General features: G+C 38.4%; 1 long non-coding RNA gene across 3 annotated transcripts in view; it reads right to left on the bottom strand.

Moving 5' to 3' along the window:
- The window catches only part of LOC147578990 (uncharacterized), a 435,699-nt gene extending 411,613 nt beyond the window's left edge, over positions 1-24,086 (bottom strand). For all 3 annotated transcript variants that reach the window (XR_015253441.1, XR_015253440.1, XR_015253442.1), the window contains exon 1: positions 23,968-24,086. This is a non-coding gene — a long non-coding RNA (uncharacterized LOC147578990). The remainder of the gene's footprint in view (positions 1-23,967) is intronic.
- Between the last annotated feature and the right edge of the window lie 480 nt (positions 24,087-24,566).

Here is a 24,566-nt window from a genome sequence, read left to right as displayed (position 1 = left end):
AAATATTCATGAAGCAGGCAAATCTAATGAGTTTAGAATATAAGGTTAAAGAAAATGGAACATTATTTTCCCTTCCATATCATATTCCTGAAAAATGTTCATATCTCAATATATAACAAATTCAAAGCCTGGATCCCAAGCCACGTTGCTTTCTTCCTGTAACCTACCATTCAAATTCTAGCACTTTCCTATCTCTATTGACTTAAGCTTCGTACAAAGAGGCTTAGACTTAGAAGTATACATATAATGGCTCTGTCACTTATTAGATGCATAACTTACAGAAAGATACTTTGTTACTCTGGTTCACAGTCCCTTATCTGTGAGCCTGACTTCAGTCTACTCTCTCCTAGCTTCCTTCCTTGGCTGGCCACTACTATTCCATTTCTTCTACTTTCCATCCCTCCTCCCTAGTCATTCTCAAACGCCAGTGTCTATCAGAATAAGTGCAGCTTCCTGGGACCATGCCCAGAAATTGTGATTCCTACAGGTCTGGATAAGGTCTGATAATCTGCATTCTAGCAAGCACCCTCGTGTTTCTGAAGCAGAGGCAATATATTAAGAAATACTTCTCGGTTCACAGTCTCAGCATGAAAACTACAAAAAGAGGTACCAGGTTGTCAAGTCATTATTATGAAGTCACCTCTGAACCAGCAGCCCCTCCCTTCCCACTGGTTCTGACTCCTAACTCTATTCCTGCCTGTGAATTGTATCACTTTTCTTTTTCTTTCTGTGCTGGGTTAGTCCAGCCACACATCTTGGCTTCTCAAGCTCGTCTATCACACCATCCATCCTGCGCCTGTCTTTGCCATCCTTCCAGATCAATAGACCCACAAGAGAAAGAAAGGTCATTACTACTGAAAAAGAGACATAATGAGCTACACAGTCCACATCTGACCTTGGATGGAGAAATAGCAGACATCTCTGAACTCAAGAGCTCCAGTCTACAGGCTTCTCTGATCCCAGAGTCTGGAGCAAATCTGGCTAACCCCAGATAATTGTTCAGCTGCCCCTTGCAGCTGCTCTCAAAGCCTGTGTGTAGATAATCAGTGATGTACTGCTCAAAAAGCTAATAAGGTTAATATCTACTTTTAGGGAAAATATAAGAAGAGGGAAGCAGAAGAGTCATAATTAGGAGATGGGGGTAGGGGCTTCTTTTCTTTCCCCATGACATAAGCTAAAACTAATTAGGGAATCCTTGGCATATGCAGGCTGAGGTGCTGGGTTCTGAACAGTTGTTACAACACATCCCATAGAGAAGGACAGAGATAGCCTTCTGGTCCACCTCCCCTTTGTTGAGGCATGTTCTCCTGCCCCAAGTCCTCCCAGAAGATCTGAACACAAGCTCTTTTTATGCACATGTATCCTGCTGAGGGCTGCGCAGTCACAGAACAGCCCGGAAAAACAACACCCAGCACACAATATGCACATTGTTTTGATTGAGACATTGCTGTTGGAAATGCATTTATTTCTGCCTCTCGTAAATACTCCTCCACAGTAGAAGAAAAAATAACAAATGCATTGTAAATAGAGGCCCAGACATCTTACACTTAAATTACAGTCACGTCATGCCAGTCCTATCCGATCTTTCAATTATAGTCATTAATTGAGGATGTAACCCAGAAACAATTACATCCATGAAATTCTAATGAGTCTCCTGTAGTTAATATAAAAAGAAAACAATGGGAAATGCATGCTGATGCTGGAGTCTAATCCAATTCTGTCGATTAAAATAAAGAACAGCATTTTGTAACATGTAAATCTGATTCTTTTTCCTCTACCCAGTTTCATTTCTCAGAGAGTGACAGACTGAATGCATAGATTTGCTTATCTAACAAGCTTATCGAGTTGCCCTCTCTCCGTTAGGTCCAGAGCACATCTTGAAAACTCACCGGTGGGGAATATATTTTGCTCAGGGATCCATCTTTTAGAGAGTCTCACAGGGGCGCCTGGGTGGCGCAGTCGGTTAAGCGTCCGACTTCAGCCAGGTCACGATCTCGCGGTCCATGAGTTCGAGCCCCGCGTCGGGCTCTGGGCTGATGGCTCAGAGCCTGGAGCCTGTTTCCGATTCTGTGTCTCCCTCTCTCTCTGCCCCTCCCCCGTTCATGCTCTGTCTCTCTCTGTCGCAAAAATAAATAAACGTTAAAATAAATAAATAAATAAATAAAAAATAATAATAAAAAAAAAAAAATAGAGAGTCTCACATACCCACAAGAAAAGTCCATTCTTTATTTACCTGACCTAAGTGAGAACATACTTCACTATGACAAAATAATTATATGAATGATTTCTGGAAGAGCATGATGGCTGCTTAATTCTGAATCTGTCTGCTTCTGCTAGAAATAGAGCAACAAGACAATGAAAAGAAAAGAACCAAAAAAAAAAAAAATCACAAACTCCATTTTCACTTAAAATAGGAGACAAAGAAAACCCACAAACTTCAAACTATGTGTACATGCTGCCAAAAGCAACTGACACCAGCAGAACCCGGCAGGAAGGCCCCCCGAGGAGCCATGCCAGGAGTGCTGACTGCAGAGGCCGATCACAGAAACGAAAAGCAAAATAAGAATCTACTCTCCAAAAGGGGCGGGTCCCAAATGGTGGGCAAAAGTGCCAGGAACAGTACTGAAAGACAGTTGGCCATGAGCAAGTGAGGGTAGAAGGAAGACTTAAAAATTTGCCCAGACAAATGCGGAGGATATATTTAGAGAATGTCGGGAAAAATCAATTTTCTGAAAGTAAGTGGATCACGTTGGGAAATAAGACATGTGCCCCTGGGTAGTAGCGACAGCCAATAGAATACGCGGAGGAGACACACGACTGGATGAGGAAGTTCTCCAGAGCCAAGTTAGGTTCTAAGAGGCAAAGGAAGGTCCTACATAGAAGTGCCACAGTATAACAAAAGATTTTTGAGCCCAGGGCTGATTTCCAACAGAAACTGATTCCTGATTTTTTTTTTTTTTCTCTAAGCCTATAATCGTTGGCTGAGATGTCTATTTTAAATTGGTTGGTTTCCACACCATATCAATGCCTATACTATTCTGGTTTGAGTTGTGAATCAGGGAAGCTATTCCTATTCACTCTACACTACCTCATACTCACATCTAGGAACATATTGTTCTCATTTATATGAGAACCCAAAAAACAAAAGGGTAAAGATATGCACAAAAAATTAAAATGATGTTAGAAAAAATAATGTGAGAAACTTTCCAACAGAAAGGAACACTCACTAAAATTATTTTACAATATAGCAGATAACAACTTCAACCCAATATTTCAATAAATAAAAGTTTTGAAAATAACAGATTATTTGCAGCTATGAAGGAAGATCACAAAGCAGAAATATAAGAGTTCTAGGATAATAGAGTCGGACAGTAAGAAGTGATGGCCAGAAAGCCATCAAAGGTAAAAAAAAGAATTGACATAACTCAGGGGTAAAAAGGAAAAAATTATTTTATAACTGGAAAAGAATGATGACATGGAAACTACACAAAGGGTCTGACAAAGAGAAGAAAGAAAAGGAAACAAATAAAGAGGTGGAAACAAATAAATATTAAATTATGGATATAGAAAACAAGTAAAGAAAATGTAGTACATGTGCAATTGAAGATTCCAAGGAAGAAAAACAATTAGAGAATTAAAATTTAAAGATATCATTTAAAAATTATTTGAACTAAAAGAAGAAGTAAATCTATACATTGAACCTGTGTACCAAGACAAATTTGTCCCAAGACATATCTTAATAAAATTATTGGGCTTTAAGAATAAAGAAAAAATTCACTGGATAGGCAAAAACATCAATATCCTTATAAGGGCATGGGGGAATAAGATTAGTAACTGTTATGGGTTGAATGTTTGTTTCCCACCCACCCCCCAAATTCATATGTTAAATCCTAATGCCCAATATGATGGTATTAAAAGGTGAGAACTTAGGGAAATAATTAGGTCATGAGGGTGGAACCCCCATAAATGGGATTATTGCCCTTATCAAAGTAGCTCCTGAGAGATCCCTAGCCCCGTCCCCATGAGGATACAACAAGGAAGTCTATGGCCCAGAATAGGGCACTTAACCAACTATACACTGATACCGTGTTCTTAAATTTCCAGTCTCAAGAGCTGTGAGAAATCAATTTCTGTTGATTATAAGCTATCCAGTCTCTGGGATTTTGTTACAGCAGCCTGAATAGGCTTAGACAATATCAAACTTCTCTCACAGTAACTTTTAATGTCAGAAGACAGTGGAAAAACACCTACAAGATGTTTAAGGAAAAAAATATGAGCCATAAAGGAAAATCAAGATTGGTAACTTTACTATCAGATCAGGAAGAAATTAGACCAAAAAGCATTTGGAAGAAGAAGAAAGAGAAGGGAAGGGAAGAGAAAGAGCTGGAGCAAAAGTGAGAGAGACACTATATAATAGTTAAGATTGAAATTCACAACGAAAATATAATAGTAATGATTATCTATAGATCATCATAGTGCAACTTTAAAAAAGTGAAGCCTATGGGGGATATATTCTCTTTTCAATTGCACCATTTTAATTAATGGAAACATGACATTTCTGCTGTAGTCAGAAAAATCTCAAGAATGTCCACTGTCACCATGATATTTCACGTTATACTGGGAGAGTCAAAACCAACAAAATTATGCCAAGGAAAAGTTAGAGTAAAAAACAAAAATCTCAAAACTTGTAATGAAAGAGGTAAAACTCTATTTGCTAAGTATCTAATTGTGTAACTGGTAATGGAAGAGAATCAAACATAAAAAAAAAAGTGATGGAATTAAATAAGGTTGTAGGGTATAGGGGTGCCTGGGTGGCTCAGTTGGTTAAGCATCTGACTCTTGTTCTCGGTTCAGGTCATGATCTCAGCGCCTTGGGATTGAGCCCCGTGTCAGGCTGGGCTGTGTGCAGCAGCACAGAGAGTGCTTGAGTTGTTCTCTCTCCCTCTTTCTCTGCCCCTCCCCTGCTCACACATGCTCTCTCTCTCTCTCTCAAAATAAATAAACATTTTAAAAAACTGTATGGTATAGAAGTAATATATAGAAATCAGTAACATTCATAATAATAAATGCCTAGTTATGATATAAGATGAAAGAAAAGAATCTATAAAGTCAACAGGAAAAAGAAATGTCAGAGAGAAATACTCTAGCACATTGTAATGATTTCAGCAATATCTTTCATCCCACATATTCTTAAATGTGACTAGACACTTCTATCAAGAGGTGGGATCTATGTCTGTGCCCTTGAAAGCGGATGGGCTTATGACTATGGTGGAAGCGATGCCATGTGACTTCTGAAGCTAAGTTATCAAAGGTGATAGAGTTTCCATCTGGTTCTCATGGGACACTTGCCTTTAGGACCCTGAGTACCAGGTAAGATGTCCCGGGCTGCCATGCTGTGAGGCAGCCCGGGCAACACAGGCCATATATAGGTGTCTAGGTGACAGCCCCAACTGAGAGTCCTGAGAGGAGTCAGTATCAATGGCTAGACATGTGAATGAAGAGGCCTCCAAATGTTTCCTGCCCCCAGTCACCCATTCACCCCCAGCCTTCAACTCTTTTCAGCTGATGTCACAGAGAAGCCAGAGAGAGCTGTTGCTATTCTTTCCTTTCCAAATTCCTGACCAGGGGAATCTAGGAGCCTAACAAAATGGTTGTTTTACAACACTAAGCTTGGGTGGTTCTGCAATATAAATAACTGTTAGAAATACTTAATAAGAAATATTCACAGCCTTTGTGAGGAAAATTTTAAAACTTTTGAAAGACAAAAAAAGTATACTTGACCAAGAAAAAGGAAAGCCTGTTCTTTTTTTTTTTTTGGAAGTTGCGGTGGGGGTTGTTTATTGTTGTTTTGGAACTAAGAAAGGTGATTCTAAAATGCATCTGGGAATATTTTAAAAATAAAAATATTTTGGAGAACTACGAGAAAATGATAGAGAAATTATTGATACTAACCTTACTACATATTGAAGCATATTACAAAGATTATATGATAAAACAATAGATACACTAATAGAAAAACCAATAGAACAGAATATGGAGTCCAGAAATAAATCCAAATAGGCATGGAAATTTGGCATATGATAAAGTTATCATTTTCAAATAGAAGGATAAAAGTGCATGGTTTCGAGGGAATTGCACACCGATCTGGAAAAAAAGACAAAATTGGATCCATACTTCTAATCAAACACCAGAATATTCTCCAAAGGTATAAAAATATCAGAAGTAAAACCATAGGAGTACTGGACTAAAACATGAATAATTTTCTTTATAACTTTAGAGGAAGAAAAGCCTATTCAATGGTGAATAAAAAACACACAAATCTTAATTTAAAAAATAATAAATTTAAGTACATAAAAATAAGAAAATTTGCATGACAAAAATATCAGTACAAAGAAAAAGGTAAATAAAATGGAAAAAAATTGCAATTTCTATCACAGACATAAGGTTAATCTCTTTAATAAAATCATTTTATTTTATTTTTTTTACATTTATCTATTTTTGAGAGAGAGAGAGAGAGCAGGGGAGGGGCAGAGAGAAACGGAGACACAGAATCGGAAGCAGGCTCAAGGCTCTGAGCTGTGAGTACAAAGTCTGACGTGGGGCTTGAACACATAAGCGGCGAGATCATGACCTTACCTGAAGTTGGAAGCTCAACTGACTGACCCACCCAGGTGCCCCTTTAATAAAATGCTTTTAAAGAAAACAGTATTTAGGGACGCCCAGGTAGCTCGGTTGAGCATCTGACTCTTGATTTGGACTCAGGTCTCAGAGTTTGTGGGATCAAGCCTCGCCTGCTGTCGGGCTCTGTGCTGACGGTGCATAGCCTGCTTGGGATTCTCTCTCTCTCTCCCCCTCCCCTGCTCATGCTCTTTTTCTCAGAGTAAATCAATTAACTTTTAAAAAAAGTTTTAAAAAGTATTGGACAAAATACACAAAAAAGCTAAAAAAGTATTTGACAAAAATAAAAATTAGTGATGATTTTATAGTGATACGGTAGTTTACATTTCAAATTACAGGTTTGAAATTAATTTGATTTCATATGTTTTTTTTCATTCACTGAAAATACTGGTTTCTATAAAACTAACAATATATTCAAAATAATAATAGAACTACTAAACACAAGTCTACTGAATTCAATTATTTTTTTAAATAGATGTTTATTTTTAAAATATTTCTTATTAGAGTTACACAGTAAAAATAACGCATTTTAAATAACATGAAGTAACTTTTTTCTACACGATTATTCTACACACAATATAAAATTTCAATCATTTTACTTAAACTTTATTCCACGTTTAGCAATTATTTTTATCTCAATGTACTTTATTTTTAATTTTATAAAATATTAAATAATTACAAAATAAAAACATAATGCGATGTATAACTAGAGAAGTCTTTACTTCCCTCCTGGTTCCTTTTTATTTTCTCCTCTTTCCCACTTTATAGGTTGGGAGAATTTTCTGCATTTTTTTGTTCACTTAAACAAATACTCTGGAGTCACCTCATTATGAGTCTTCTTCATTACATTTTACAGAGGACTAGCGCTGTATTATGGAGAAATATAATTTATTTTAAGCCAGTTCACCACAGATGGACACATAGGTGGTTTCTAGATTTTGTTATTTTAAATATTGTCCAAATTAGGGGCATGTAGATGGCTCAGTCAGTTAAGCATCTTAACTCTTGGTTTCAGCTCAAGCCATGATCTCATAGTTTGCGAGGTCAATTCCCATGTTGAGCTCTGTGCTGACAGTGCAGAGCCTGCCTGGGATTCTCTTCCCCCCAACCCCTCTCTTTCTCTCTCTCTCTGTCCCTCCCCCACTTGTTCTCTCTCAAAATAAATAAATAAATATTTAAAAGATAAAAAATAAATATTGTCAATATTAATACCCTTGTATATACAGTAAAACCTTGGATTATGAGTAACTTGTTCTGCAAGTATTCCACAAGACAAGCAAACATTTCTAATAAATTTTAACTTGATAAATGAGCAATATCTTGCAATATTATATGACGCTGAATGTCACATGATCACAACTGAGCCAATGGTTCTTGAAATTCGCTTTGATATACAAGTGCTTTGGTTTACAAGCATGTTTCTGGCATGAATTAGGCTCACAAACCAAGATTGTACTGTACATCATTTCGTATTTTTGAAAGGGTATCTTCATGTAGATTGCTAAAAATAATTGCTAGATAAAAGAATAAAGATGTATTTTACTGGGTATTTCCCAATTCTGTTAAAATGACATTTTGCTTTCCCACCAAGCAATAAATGAAAGTGCCTTTTTCCCCAAAGCCTTGCCAAAACATTTATTATGGACAGAGTCCTTGATATATTACCTCACTGTGATTTTCACTTAGAACTCTGTCATTATAAATGAGTTTAAGCATCTTACTCAGGTTTTGGGGCTATTTGCATTATTTTTGTAGAGTTGCGAATTATTAGTATTTTTCTTTTCTATTTAAAGAAACTATATACTAGGGTTTTAACCTTTGTGTTATAAACTGAAAATTATTTTTTTTCCAGTTTGTAGCTAATAATTGTGTTTTACTGATTGAATTCTATTTTTCTTCTGTTCAAAAAGTTTCTTCAACTATTTTTGCGGTTGCATTTTCAAGTTCTCAGTACAGTGATGACTTCCAACTGTGACTTGCCAATCCACACTTCTACCCTGAACTTGAGATATGTTGATGTGGCTGCCTACTCAAATTCCCCACCGGTCTGAAACAGGCCACCTAATCTCATTTACCCCCTCAGCCTTCCTAAATAGTTAAGAGCAACTCTACCTTTCTAGTAGCTCCAGATTTTTCAAAAAGTGTCTCTCTGTACTTTCCTCCCTCACATCTAATTAGCTTCAAAGTAAGTTTGACATCTGTCAACTTTTCACAGTCTTCTGTGTAACATCTTGGTCCAAGAGCACAGCATCTCCTACTTGGGTTATCGCAAAAGTCTCCGTACTCTTTTTCTACCTTTGCCCTCTCTATTGCATATTCTCAATAAAGTAATTAAAATAATCCTGTTAAAATGTTGATCAGAGAATTTCATCCTCCTGCTAAAAACCTTCAGACCTACAAGTGAAAGCAAAATCATTCCATTGGCCCCTGAGGCCGCACACAATCCAGTCCACTCCCACCTTCCCCTCTGACTTCATCTCCTACCACTTTCCTCCTTGCAGAGCTTGCTTGCAAAAAGACTGGCCTCCTTCAGATTACTGGATGTGTTCACTCCAGTATCGGAGGTGAACACCTCCTGGTGTTCCTCCTCAGGGTCTTTCCAATAGCTTCGCACTCCGGTTGTCCATTCCAAAGACACCAACACGTTCCACTCTCTCATCTCTGCTACATCTTTATTCTAAGCCCATCATATAAGTGAGGACTCCCCTGTCCGCTCTGGGAAAATCACACTGCCAAATGCCAAATTTATCTCTCTCTGAGTTATCTTCTAAACATAAATTACTTCATGAATTTAACTTATTACGTATTTACTTAGCTTGCCTATCATTTTTTTCTATACACACAAACACAAACAACACTAAAAACATACATGATTCTAAGAACTGTTGAAGGCTATTATGTGTTTATTTGCTAACTACTGTCTACATTTACCGCACCTAGAATAGTGCCCGTCACAGAGCCAGAGTTCGACGTGTATTGTTGAATGAATGAAATAAATAGATGGATAGAGAAAACAAATTAACCTTTTTCTGTAAAGTTCTACTATATTGATGGGTTATGTTTCCATCTCCACTCCTAGCTCTAAAGCCCTTTTTTTCACATGTGTAATTTCACTGATGAATTCATATTTTATAGCTCTTAAATTACAATTACTGATTTTCTTTTCTTTTTCATTAATCAGAAAGAAAAAAAAAACCTTATTTGTTTCAAGAAAGAAAAAATAATATTACATACTAAAAATAACTAACATTTGTTTTGAGTGCTTACTAAACCTTAGGTGCTATAAATTTACAAGTATTGGGGTGCCTGGGTGGCTCATTCAGTTGAGTGTCCAGATTCTTGATTTCGCCTCAGGTCATGATCTCATGGTTTGTGAGATCGAGGGCCTGTCGGGCTCTGTGTTGACAGCATGGAGCCTGCTTGGAATTCTCTCCCTCCTTCTCTCTCTGCCCCTACCCTGCTCTCTCATACTCCTTAAATAAAGAAAGAAAGAAAGAAAGAAACCAACAAACTTAAAAAATATATGTTAAAAAAAAAAACAGGGGGGCGTCTGGGTGGCGCAGTCGGTTAAGCGTCCGACTTCAGCCAGGTCACGATCTCGCGGTCCCTGAGTTCGAGCCCCGCGTCGGGCTCCGGGCTGATGGCTCGGAGCCTGGAGCCTGTTTCCGATGCTGTGTCTCCCTCTCTCTCTGCCCCTCCCCCGTTCATGCTCTGTCTCTCTCTGTCCCAAAAATAAATAAAAAAAAAAAAACAAAAAAACAAAGAAACAAAAAAAACGTTGAAAAAAAAAAAAAAAGACAGTGCCAACTTACCAAATTCTCACAAAAACCTTGAGCAAGGTCTATAACTATTAAGTGTACCACGTGAATTCAAATATAGGAAATCCATCCCTAGAGCCAATGTGCTTAGCACTATATCACAACACTGCCTCTTTGTATTCTTATGTTGTAGGAAGCATTTCTACTCCCATTTTAGAGATCATAAAATTGAGGCAGTACATTTTAAAAACCTTCCACTTTTATAAGGCTGGTAAGTATAACCAGAGCGAAAGCTGGCCTTTTAACCATAATGTATACTAACTCTCACTATGTCATTCTTTAAGAAAAAATAAATAGTGTAGGAGTGCCTGGGTGGCTCAGTCAGTTGAGCAACCAACTCTTGATTTCAGTTTAGGTTGTGATCCCAGCATTGTGGGATTGAGCCCCTCATGAGGCTCTGTGCTGAGTGTGCAGCCTGCTTAAGATTCTCTATGTCTGTCTGTCTCTCTCTCTCTCTCCCTCCCTCCCTCCCCCCACTTCTCTCTCTCTCCTTCTCTCTCTCCCTCACTCTGCCCCTCTCTCCCCGCTCACACTATCTGTATCTCTAAAATAAAAAAGGAAAGAAGAAAAGATAAACATTGTAATATTATTTAACAATAATCCATCTTTCCAATTTATCTAATATCCAAATTAGATAAATCCATCTTTCCATTTATCCATCTATTTATTCAACCAGACAGTCATCACACATTTATCGAGTACCTATTAAGGCAGCAGATTCTATGCTGACTACCGGGAAGACAAAAGTAAACAAGACAGACATAATCCTCACCTTCAGGGAGTTTATAATCTAGGAAGGAAATACATGGATATAGAAGGGTACTTAGGAAGTTAGAAACATGAAAACCATTCCAAGCATCCATGGTAAGCTATTTATTATGATAGGATATTTTAATGTCCAAGAGATTAATTCAAATTTATAACTATCCTACAAATTTTATTTTTTTACATAAGGAGCTATACTAGTAATACATTTTCCATAATATTAATTGCGTTTTTGATACTTAGAGATTAAGGATTAACTTTCACAAAGAACCAAACAAATAATAATTAGGAAATAAAACATAAATAATTATTGGGAAAAACAATATATCATTTTATTTCTGGCCAAAAACTCCTAACTAGAAACAACAGACTTCTGAGAAATTGCATTTTCAAGCTCTGAGTAATCTATTTTCAGAGCATTTTCACTCATGGAAAATTAGTTGCCTTTCTTTGGTAACCTCTGAGAATGGACGTTATAAATATAGCAGAATGACACTTAGGATTCCTATGAAAAGAAAAACAAATAACTCCCCTGTAGCTAAGGGGACCAGTAAGTAAACTTTTCACATCAAACCGTGTGCGATTATAGCTCTTCTGGCATTCTGGAACCCTTCTAGATGTTGATGTTCTTGCAGGGGTCAAGAGTTGAACAGGGATTACATATGCTGTTTGTGTACATAACCGTATAGAGGCAGTGTGATTTCTAATACTGTCCTACAGTTTGGTGAAATGCGGAGGCTAACCATCTGTCATCAATAATGCTGTCGAGAAGATTTGGAAAGTGTCTGATTGGGTTTTGGCAGTGAGTTATCTGTTAAAATATTGTTGGAGGCAAACCTGGGAAGATCTGATGCATTTTAAGGAGACACAAATGTCTCAGCACATGGGCACCCTGATACTGGGACGGTGAAGTGTTTTATTTAGTAGAGGCACAGATTTCAGTGCAAGTCAATAAAGAAAAGAAGTAGTGCTGTGTTTGTATATTTAAGCATATACGCTAGGTTCCACAATAGAGCACTTTTCGGTATTCAAAAAAGATGGCATTGGGAAGCAGCATCTGTCGAACACATTAAGGAAAACGTCTTCTGCACTGAATAGAAACTGGAGTGTGAGAGAAATTACGGGGAAGGCCTGACTGCAAATCGGGCATGAAGAAATACAAAAAGTAAGCTTCTGCTCATCAGACACAGGGAAATGGGTTTGATAAAATGATGCCATTTCAGATCCCCTGGTGTTACTATTACATCAGAAGAAAAGAGAGAAAAGCTGGGGAGAGGCCAGGATGGGGACAGAAGGCAGGCACGTGAAGGAGGAAGAGTCCAATTAAAGATAAGATGTGCGTCATTTACAAGAAGGGCTCGATGGCAGTCTCAGGGAACGTTTCTCATTCCAGGCTCTGGAAAGCAGCCAGACTCAACTGACCCTCAGAGATCAACAACCACTGCGGGATCTAGTGGGCCCGACTTTCAAAGGGTGTCTGGGTTTGTTTCTCAAGTCCTTTGCAAGCAGTGAAAATCACCAGATGCATCCACATTAGTCCGCAAGACTAATAAATACCCAAGCACAAAGATTTCAAACCAAACTGATTTTTATATAAGAAATATGGACAGTGAGGACCAAAGTTAACCCATGGTTACCACACTGGATCAATGCAATGGGATTCTAAGAAGTTTTTATGAAAACATTAAAGAAGATTTTTAGTGGAAAAGATAAGGGTGCAAGAGAGAAAAATTATGCCACCTGAGGATTTCCCTCCACTGAGGATAGTTTTGTAAGAGATGATTGAGACATTTTAAGAAAATAAGCAGGACTGATGAAAAGAATTCTAGCATTAAATAAAAAAGCAAAAATCTTTTTTTTTAATTAAAAAAAATTTTTTGATTAACTCCCTGTGGAATGTAGGCAAGCTTGTGCTCATTTTTTTTTTCCTTTCTATACAATAGGGACAAATCTGATTACACTGGACTATGAGAAGTTAAAAAGAAGCAAATATTTAATGCAAGGTCAAATCAAGTTAAAGCTTAACTTGAATTTTCATAAGTAACATATGTTTTATATCTAAATATATATGCATATATGTACATATATAGGTAATGATTACCCTTTAAATGAGGCATCTTCCTTCCTGGAAATTTACAAGAAAGAGATAAACACTCATCAATCTGTTTTGATTTAATGAAGCCTGATTGGAAGACAGATAATGACTTAAATGACTTCAGGAATATAGGCCTTTTAGTTTATACTGCTTTATGCTCCGTGTATCATTTATACTTATAGGTCTTTTGGAGAGTTATTAATATATCTCAGTGAAGTGTGTGGATGTTTCTTGATCCACTTGTAAATCAGAAATTCTTTTGCCACTGATAAAAAGAATAAAGATTGTTTTATCTATATCTTTCAAGTGCATTTGATTGCCAAATTATTAGTAATGATCTAAAGAGAGAACTGTATGAGAGAAGATGGAGAGTGTCTCCATAATCAATCTCTCACATGCTCAAAGGGGAAAAGAAATGAGTATTTTCTTTCAACATTAGTACAAGCCTTAGGGACATGATGCTTTATCAAGAAAGGGCAAGAGGAATTCAATACCATCAGTGGAAAACAGAAAGTAATGAGGAAGAAGCAATGTCTTATGGGATTCGCGTGTGAAACCCCCCCCCCCCACACACACGCCTCTCTGATTGACTCCCCTACCTGATTAACAGGATTCTAAAACACCTCCCTAAATAATAAGCAGGAGTGTGCTGATACACAAAGATTAATTTTAGTCTTGTTTTAGACTAAGGGTTAAAACATACACACATATTCACAAAATAAATCCACTAATTCTCCCTAAATCATGTGGTGCACGATTTAAACTGAACAAAATTTACTTTTGAGGTTTATTCTTATTTTGAACCACTGTTTTCTTTTGCAAGTAAGGAAAACCCAAAGTTGGCCATAATTATATATGTATTTGCATTTGTTATAGCTAAAGACAAAACTCTAGCAACCCTTCAATTTTCAGGAAAGAAAATTGTTTGCAAACTCAAAAACAACATTTTTATTCCCTTAAGCAATTACTTAGTTAATGCCTTCTGTCTTGATTATGGCTTTAATAAATGAAAACACCTTTCATTTTTACTAGTCTGTTTGAACAGTCCACATTTCTTATATCCTAGAATCAAAGTAGACAGTGTTGTTTAAACAATAAGCAACCAAAAATATGTCACCCTGGGAATATACATATAATATCACTACATCAAGCAACATAAGCTAACCAAAAAATTTAATAATTGCATTTTATAGTAATGAATTTGTTATTATATATCAACTTTCAGACTACAGAAGCCGCAGACAAACATAATCCCTTTTTTCTTCATAGTAAATTGATAAGGGAAAGACAGTGAACTGAAGCAATTAGGCAAACAGAGGGAGTCTTCACAAACATGACATCCAAGATACACTGAGTATTTACTATTTGCCAGGCACTGTTTTAAGCACTTTATATATTTTCATGGTAAGTCACCAATCCTCACAACAGCCATCATACAAGGTAAGTAGAAGTCAGAAAACCAAAAGCCTAAATAACTTGACCCTGGTCACTTGGCTACTAGAACCAGAATTCAAACTCCAGGGCTACTAGACCATGCCACAAACACAAACAAACATTCCTAAATCTAAGCCCATGGGTTTGATTTATAACTTGTTTTGTGTTATTGTGTGTTGGAAACTTTTTGTGAATATTGAATCAATGAAATGTTTCAGGAGAATAGAGATATGTTTTAGATGTTGTATTTGCCAGGGTTCTACAGAGAAACAGAACCAATAGGATGTACATAGAGAATTATTTTAAGGAATAGGCTCAGGTGATTGTGGAAAGTCCAAAATCTTCAGATTAGGCCAGCAAGCTGAGAATACAGAGAAGAGTGGCAGTCTAAAAGCTGGCAGAAATTCCTTCTTCCTCAAGGGAAGTCAGTCTTTTTCCTATTAAAATCTTCAACTGATTAGATGAGGCCCATCCACATTATAAAGTATAATCTGCTTTACTGAACTCTATTGATCTAAATGTTAATCTGACATAAAAAAAAAATACCTTCTCAAAGACATCTAGAATAATGTTTGACCAAATATCTGGATATTATGGCCTGGCCAAGTAGACACATAAAATTAACTAATATGACTCTATACATGCATCTGTTTGCATATTTGTATGTTATGACCGAAAACAAATTAGCAAACTTCTTCACTGAGAAAGAGTTAGCCAACTTTGAAGCAACATTTACTCAGCATATCAGAACTTTTTGCTGCCTATCAGGACTACAAAGAAGGTCCCAAATTTCCAGTTTCTTATAAGCTGGGTGGGTCAAGAATAGAGAGACAGACATGTAATGTATACAACCAACTATGTTACACTCTACTGAGTTTTAATGAAGATGTTGGGATAGAGTTCCACAGGAAGATAGGAGAAGCAGTAAGGTGCTTCTTCATGGCTACCCCAGAGCCGAGAAGAATCTCAAAGAGCAAGGGACACTTCAACCCCACTGAGGAGGATGAGGAGTCCACCAGGAGGAAAAAGGTGAGGAACAAAGATACGAAGACACAAACACAAATGGAGCTTATGGATCTATAAGAAATTTAGTGAAATTGGAACAGAGAATTCATGATGAGCTGAAACTGGAAGAACTTCATAAGTCATGGCATAAAGTCTGCTGTTTACGCTGAAGCTAATGGGAAATTGTTGAAGTTTGCAGCTGGGGGAATGACATGAGCACAGATAGATTTCAGAAAGATTCTATTAATGGCAGAAGAAGAAAAAAAGTTGAAAGACAGTAACGAAGGCAGGAAAACCATTTAGGAGAGATGGATGAACTCCTGAACCAAGACAGCAAAGCAAGATGAGGGAGCAAATTGGGAGAAAAGACCCAAAACATTTTTTGAATTGAAATATACATTTAATTATATACAATTTATAAGAAAGTGAATTCTTTTACTCAACAAACATATATTGGAAATCTACTATGTGTTTGGCTCCCTGACAAAAATATTGGACTACAAAGATAAATAACAGGGCATAAACAAACAATTATAGTGTGTGATAAATATAATAGAAGCAAAGCAAGATATGAACATGACAAAGTAGAGTCAAGAAAACCATACAGAGGAGGTGATGCCCAGGCTGGGCGGTCATGAGGAACTAACAGAACGAGGAAGACAAGACTGGCACGGCAATTCCAAGCTGAGAGGCAAGATTCAGAAAGCACTTAGGCGGGGACAGAATCTTTGTTCAGGGCTCAGGGGTGGTCAGGATTATAAAGTGTGCGGGAGAATAAGAAAAGGAAGTCAGGGTAGGTTGGGAAGAGGCTCGTTTGCATTTTACTTAAAGATGTTGATTAGTGACAGAATACAATCTGAGTTTTGACAGAAGCACAGAGAATGGATTGATGGAAAAAACTGGTATGGAGGTATATCAGTATCCAAAGCTGCTGTAACAAACTGCCACGAACTTTGTGACTTAAAGTAACAGAAATGGAATCACTAATCACGGTGTGAACAGGGCCAGGCTCTTCTGAAGGCTTTAGAAGAGAATCCCCCTTGCTTCGTCCAGCTTCTGGTGGTCCCTGGTATTCCTTGGCTTCTAGCAGCACCACTCTGATATCTGCTTCATCTTCACATGGCTCGTTCCCGGCGTGCATCCATGTTCATCTTTCTCTGTCCCTCTTTCTATTTCTTATAGGATACTGCCACCCTAATCTAGTATGACCTCACCTGGATCCTTACTTTAAGTGTATTTTCAAAGACTCTATTTCCAAACAAAGGCGTATTCCGAGGTTCCAGGTAGACACGCATTTTTATGAAACACTATTCACCCTACTGCAAGAGGCCATTGCATTAGCACAGGTGAAGACTTGAAATAAAGCAAAGCAGAGGAGATAAAGAGATGGGAAGCAGGTCAAGGTGACAGAGGGCATTGCTGAAGTGGAAGAGGAAGTGAAGTTATGAACTGAGGATAACTCTAGTATTCCTGGCTGGGGAAACCAACTGGTTTGGGCACCCCTGGTTGGGATATGCAGAAGAACAGATTTGAGAGATGGGCTCTGAGGTGCGGAGGATGTAGAAAAGTAAAGTTTTACCCAACGTAAAGTGCTTTGGGTGAGGATATCCTTCAGGGAAAAGAGAATGTTTTAGGATGACTTAGATGGCTGAGTAGGCGATGATGCCATCCACTGTGATTGGATGCACAATGGAATAAAGATTTTTTTTTTTTTTGAAGAAAATAGGGTTGGTTCTGGAAATCTCAAGTTTGAAAGGTGTGTAGTATATACAAGGGAAAAGGTAGGGCACAGGGTAGGAAATCTACCTTTGGTGCTCTGGAGAAGAAATGACAATGTTTAGCACCTAACAGCAGAAAGCAATACATCTCATAGGAAACTAAGACAAGCACAAAGGAACAATAAGAGAATAGTTAGTGAAGTTAAGAAAGGAGTTTCAATAAGGGAAGGTCAGGGGTATTAACAGCTTCAACAAGGAGGAGAGCTGGGGATGATCTCATTGCATGTTAACAGAGACCATCCTTTACCTGGGACAAAGTAGCTGGTTTGTAGCATCGGTGCTACAATGTGGCACTGGTGTCCTGCTGCAGTAAGATGAAGAGGAAATCGAGACTTAGGAGGTAGAGACACACAACACAGTTACATGGGAAATCAAGTTGTTAAACAATTGGTACAGATCCCAAATAAAAATCTACTGAAATATATGTGCAATGAAAAGACCAGAAATACACACATCAACTATAAAAAAGTACTAACAGATCCATCCCTTTTTTCTTTTCTAGTTCCAATTATTATAAATGTTTTATGTGCACTTACATTAACCTATTTAATTACACAGCAATTCCTTGAGGGGCTGCTGTTACACATTTTGCATGAGAAGAAACAAAGGCACTGAGATCCAAGGTTACCTGACCCTAGGCACACATCTGATGTATGATACAGCCAGGATTCAAGCCTTGAGTCTAACTCTGGAAGCTGTTCACTTAAGTCAACGGTTTACTACTGTCCATAATCCCAGTATTTTCCTCTAGATAATGGGATTATGGATGATGTTTATTTCTCTTCTTAAAACTCTTAAAAACGTTTCCCCAAATTTTCTATATTCATTTTATAATTTGAAAAGATCCAAATAATATATTTTTAAAGAAACTATGGTTGGTGAGCATACATCTTTCAAAGATAAAGAGAGAAGACTGTAATAATTTGATGGGTGAGCAACATTCAAGAAAAGTGATATAGGTCTTCTGCTGTTTTTTAGGAGAACTTACACATATTTGAAGGCTAAGGATATAAACTCAATGGAGAAAGAGAAATCAACGATATAAGAAAAAAGAGAGGGAATAGAGTGTAAGAGGGAACAGAAGACGGGTTATAATAGTTGAGTAATAGCGCCTCTGCAGGACAAATGTGGAAGAATGTTCTAGGCTGAATGGCAAAGTTCAGAGACCCTGGGATATGAAACACCCAGCTTTGTCCATGGATCTCAAGGACTTTGGAGCATAAGTGTGACGGAGGAAATATTAAAATGAGTGGTAGCCTTGCAAAGGAATAAGGATAGTATCGAAACAAAGGAACTGAGCGAGGTTAGTCTAAGATAAATTTGAAGAAATCCATGATTCTGCATGTCTATTTTTTTTCAGTGGATAAAATAAGTTATAAGATCTGATAACATTAATGAGGGTTGGTTTGGTTGAAAGTGGATGAATGTAAGATCTGGGAAGCCTTCACATGGAAGGGGAAAGTCAGGTGCCTGGGGATGGATGAATGTGAACGTCTGAGTGGAAAGAGGGTCCATTCTTCCCACTGGGACAGCGATATGTTCACTGTCATGCAAGCTCTCTCAGAGTAGGCATTCTGTCTCTTTCACCCTCAGGTCCAATGCTTAAAACACAATCTAGAACAAGGTAGTCGCTACTCGTTATAGAAGCTTGGGGTGGAGTTACTCTCCCCATTATCAGCTTATGCATAAAATCAGGCCCAGAGGTAGCAGTGACTCTGAATTCACTGGTTCTTGTTCCCACCTGCTAAGTAGAACTTATCAGCCACTACATTTTCACGTTATGGGAGTCATCGAGCACCCCAAGAAACTAGGCATGGTGCTTACAAAAGGTGCAAATCAAACGTATGAAGTAGAATGAGGCCTGCCACTGTTCTCAGGGCAGTAGGCTGAGCAAGCGTTTCTTGGTGCTCTGACAACCAAACATGTCTGTTAAGTCTATTAAATGGGATGACTGGCCTAATTTGATTTTCCACTTCTATTCCACTGTATGTAACATAATCAGTTTCAAAGAAACTTGTCCACCTCTATCTGATTCCACTACCAGCAGCGTATCTAGAAATTGTTGAGAGGGCCAAAATAATGTTTTGATGGCAAGGCTGATTTGACATGAAGTCAAAACAGTTGACTTAAAATATTTCTATCGGTCTATCCACACAATGTCAAACATCCAATTCAACGGGCTATGGCAGGAATTGTGACAGGGGTGGGGGGGGGGGTTGGAGAGGAATCCATCAAAGGCTTTCATCGTCCTTTTCATTAACTTAGTAGGTGAAATCAATGACCAAATCACTATTGGGTGTTCTGGAAGGTGAGGCTAAGCGAGGAAATGGAATTCTATGACTCCTGGTCCATGTACCTTAGTTTCTTTAAAAGGCAATCGTGCGGTTAAAAACTACCTAAACTTGGTAGAAGAGTGTTCTCGGCAATGCTCAGGAATGCTACTTACAGATTAAGGTTCTTCTGTTATTAGCAGATGGCTAAAATAGCCTTCTACTAATAAAGATTTATTAAATTTGGCTCATTTGAATTTATAGCCAGGGCCCTGATCCTAAAGTATAAGCCTTCAAGAAAAACAGAGAAAAAGATGTTCGAATTAAATATGCCGCTTCAAAAATGCATCACCTCACGCCTTCAGGAATGCATGTTTCTGATGCTCATGAGGTCCCAGAGATAACAGCAGCTACCTGAACATGCCCTATCTCCGTATCAGTTATAACACGATTTAGTCTCCAAAAAATAATTAACTTTTAAAAGTTACAATTTCCCTTAGAAAAAAGATAATTGTTTTCCATAGCAAGGTACAGAAGCTTTGTACACTGATTTATGTCTTTTTCCTCAAAAAAAATTTATGGGGTGAGTGGGGCTGAGGGTGGAGGGTTTTATTTTGGAAATGTACCCAATTCCCATGCGTCACATCTGCTTCCTTCCCAGTCTGAATTTCTGTGACCAGTCATAAAGGGTACAGTCAACCTTTCCTAAATAACTATTGCTAGGAACATTTATTATACCTAGCTCCTTATTTTATGAAAATGACAAGTACATAAAATTTTCTATGCAAGTGCTTCTGTGATTTACTTAGCAAGCATCCTGAGCTAAGTAAGAGCTGAATGAGTTCTACTGCTGGGCTATACACATCAAAATTTAATTAAGCTTCTGACCTAATATCCCCCTTGTTTCATCGAGTAGGGAAGTCATGGGTGGACCACGTCATTCACAGAAGGACTGTGCAATTGTGAAATCTGAGCAGTCTCTATCTATTTTTTGCCCGAGTGTTCTTTTCAAATCTCATTAGATTATTATGAGTGTTACAGCTGTGCTAATCTTTTTCTAAGAAATGAACTTTTAAAATTGCACATTTTTAAAGTGACTTCTAGAGTTACCATGGCAGCTTCATTATAATGCACAGAGACGAACATTATCACAGCTAGGCCTGATCTATCCAGGGCTGTCAGGAAATGAGAATTTCACATAAAGTGCATTCTCCAGTAGGGCTCATAAAACTTGCCAGATCAAGTACCTAGACTTTCGGTTTAACAATTTTAAATGAAAAGCTTTCATCATATGCTGCACACATCTCTGTTTCCCTAAATGTATTCTTGATGACTCAGGGTCTCTGATATCGATAGCTTATTGTACTTAGAGCTACACACAGTGCTGTTTGATTTTTTTTTTTTTTGCTTCTTTTTCATCTCTATTTGCTAGTTGCTTATGATGACCAGTGACACTCAGAGTCATTTCAGACCCTGAGAGAGTGAGGTTTTGTCCCTCGCCTCCCAGCAAGAATAGATTTATACAGTTATGTTACCTCGACGAGCCAGGTCCTTTTCTGGGGCTACCAGAAATGGTAGCTTTGTACCGACATGCAATGTAGTTGGTTCTCAAGCCCTCTTTCTAGAAGTGGGATTGGATTTCTGCACTGATTCCTGGCTCTCAGAATCCAAGAGAGTCACTCCTCACCCACCTCTTACACTTTCCACATTCTGATGGGCTATTAATTTCCCTGCACCAATTGCCTTGAAGAGTCTCTTACATAGACATTTCTAGAGCTCTGACAAGAGATGAGGACACACCATTCACCATGGAACTTAGGGACACAGGTCCTATTTAACCTCTCTAGAACTCTGTTTCTCATCTCTAAAATAATATTATAATGAAATGCAATTATATGCTGGGAATACACAGAGCAATCCTTAACTCATAAGAAAAATCAACGGAAACAACTATTATGTGGAACACAACAGCGGTTATAGATAGAAAAGACTGGCAAAAAGTATTACTGTAAAGACTATTTTAGGACCTTCAAGTTTTATTTGGTTTAAGTATTGAGCTGCCATGAAATGATTATTCTGCTGTGCGTGGGGGGCAACTTTTTATGTTTATCGGTACTGCATGATATCTGTACTAAGAAAATAGTGCAGTCCATTTTAAAAGTAAACTTGTAATGAAATTAGAGATTACAGGCATCTGACATCAGGCGTTGAGAACAAACTGTGGTGGTGGCTTACTAAAAGAAATCATAACCTTAGCTTCTGAGAGAGTTCTGAAAGAAGTAAGCGTAATTCCTGCCTGAATCGCTAACGCAGCTCTCTAACCTTGGGGCTTGATTCGTCATCTCAGACCCTGAGTTTTCTTATCTGTAACGTAAGGAAAATAATACCTCCTCCCAAGCTTAGGAAAGAAAAAAAAAGTTTTTTTACATAGTAAGCACACAAGAAGGTTATCGCCATATATTTAATTTCTAGATGTGACTGTATTTAAAATACGAATGTCATTTCTACGCATTCAGATGCAACTGAAGAATAAGTTCTGAGTTCACTCCTGGCTGAAGATACGGCTCCCCAGAAAGAATGATATATATGATTATAGAGTGATGTTCTCTTCTGCAAAAGCAGCGGATCATCAATCATCTTACAAGTTAGGAGAACATTTGCCTCCCCTGCTCTTTCTTAAATGCAGAAGAATAGAAAATACATAGAAGAGACTGACATTTATCATCCACTGGCCAAAAGAATTGGGCCTGTCTCTACCTCCTTTTGCTTTTCTCATTCCCTTCAAGGTTTGCTCAAATGGTACTCTTACAGCTGATACTCCTATGTAAAATTGGAACCCTCGGGGCCTCTGGGTGGCTCAGTGGATTAAGCGACCAACTCCGGCTCAGGTCATGATCTCACAGCTTGTGAGTTCAAGCCTCACATCAGGCTCTGTGCTGACAGCTCAGAGCCTGGAGCCTGGAGCCTGCTACGGATTCTGTGTCTCCCTAGCTCTCTGCCCCTCCCCCACTCATGCTCCCTCGCTCTCTCTTTCTCTCTCTCTCTTGAATATAAACATTTAAAAAATTATAAAAAATAAAATAAAAAATAAAATTGCAACCCTTTACTCACTCTTTCTGGCACTTATCATTTCCAACCCGCTGTTCAATTTACTTTTTTTTTCTGGCTTTATTGCCAGTGTTTCCCACAAGGGTGTAAGGCCCACAAAGGTAGACGTGCTTTTTGGTTTTGTTTTTTTTTTTTTTCTTTTTGGTTTTGTTGTTGTTGTTGCTGTTGTTTTTGCCCACTGACATATCTCCAATATCCAAAGCAGTATCTGGCATTGAAGAGTACTTATCAAAAGCATGAATTAAAGGTTTATTATTTCTTCTCAGAGACTGTATTGGGGGGGGGAGGAAAATAAAAATAGTATAATTATTTGGGGACTAAATTTATAAAAGTTATTACAGGCTAATTTTAACTGCTTATCAATTAAATTAGCAATATAAATATATTAATCTAAAACAAAGTGTTTTATTATATTTTTATTTTCGTTATTGTTTGGGGGTCCTTTACCATTTTTTGCAACTCAAATTGGAGGTTTTAGTTATGTATACTCTTGCCTTCATTCGGTCATTCGGTAGTAATGTTTTCTGCCCATGGATTTTTTTTTTTTAACGTTTATTTATTTTTGAGACAGAGAGAGACAGAGCATGAACGGGGGAGGAGCAGAGAGAGAGGGAGACACAGAATCCGAAGCAGGCTCCAGGCTCCGAGCTGTCAGCACAGAGCCCAACACAAGCCCATGAAGGGTGAGATCATGACCTGAGCCGAGGTCGGACGCTTAACCGACTGAGCCACCCAGGCGCCCCTCTGCCCATGGATTTTAATACAGCTGTGAAGAACGTGGGTGTGCATTTGACTTTCCTTCTCTGGTTCAGTTTCCTCAAGGTCACGCTCTTCCCTAGCTGACCTGCTGAGATCATTAAGGCGGAGGGCTGTGATCTCCAGGCCTATACACACAGTGGTCGCCCCCTTATCGGGGGGGGGGGGGGGGGGGGCACTTTCTAAGCACCCCCCCCGTGCATTCCAGAAACGGCAGATGGTATTATCTCTCTCAAAATAACTGTTCGTCCTGTACTCACCCTGCTTGCGATGATGTGAGATGATAAAATGCCTTCGAGAAGAGATGAAGAGAAACGAACGACCCAGGCGTTGGGACACAGCGTTAGGCTACCCCGGACCTGACGCTGCGTCGGGAGGATCATCCGCTTCCGGATGCCAGTTGCCAGGGGTAACCGAATCCGCGGAAAGCAAAACTGCGGAGAAGGCGGAAATACCGTACCTGTGGTAGTTGGCGTTAGTCACGCAATGATGTGTGTTTTATTTTAAGTGTTTTTTGTCTCTAGGTAGCTTTACAATAGTGGTCTAGGTCAGTGTTTTTTGTTGTGTGTGTGTGTGTGTGTGTGTGTGTGTGTGTGTGTGTGTGTGTGTGTGTGTGTGTGTTTTAACGTTTATTTATTTATTGAGAGAGCGCGCAGGCGCGCGGGAACACCAACCTGGGGAGGGGTAGAGAGAGCGGGATAGAGAGCAAATTCCAAGCAGTCTCCGCATTGTCAGTGCAGAGCCAGATGTCGGGCTCCATCTCGGAACCAGGAGATCAAGACCTGAGCAGAGAGGAAAAGTCAGACATTTCACTGACTGAGCCACCCAGGTGCCCCAGGTCAGTGTTTTCGTGAACTTT

This window comes from Puma concolor, chromosome B4 (assembly GCF_028749965.1).
Source record: "Puma concolor isolate L17-30 chromosome B4, mPumCon1.1.hap2, whole genome shotgun sequence".
Classification (NCBI taxonomy): Eukaryota; Metazoa; Chordata; class Mammalia; order Carnivora; family Felidae; genus Puma; species Puma concolor.
The sequence above is the reverse complement of the archived record's forward strand: the minus strand, read 5'-3'. Positions and strand labels throughout refer to the sequence as shown.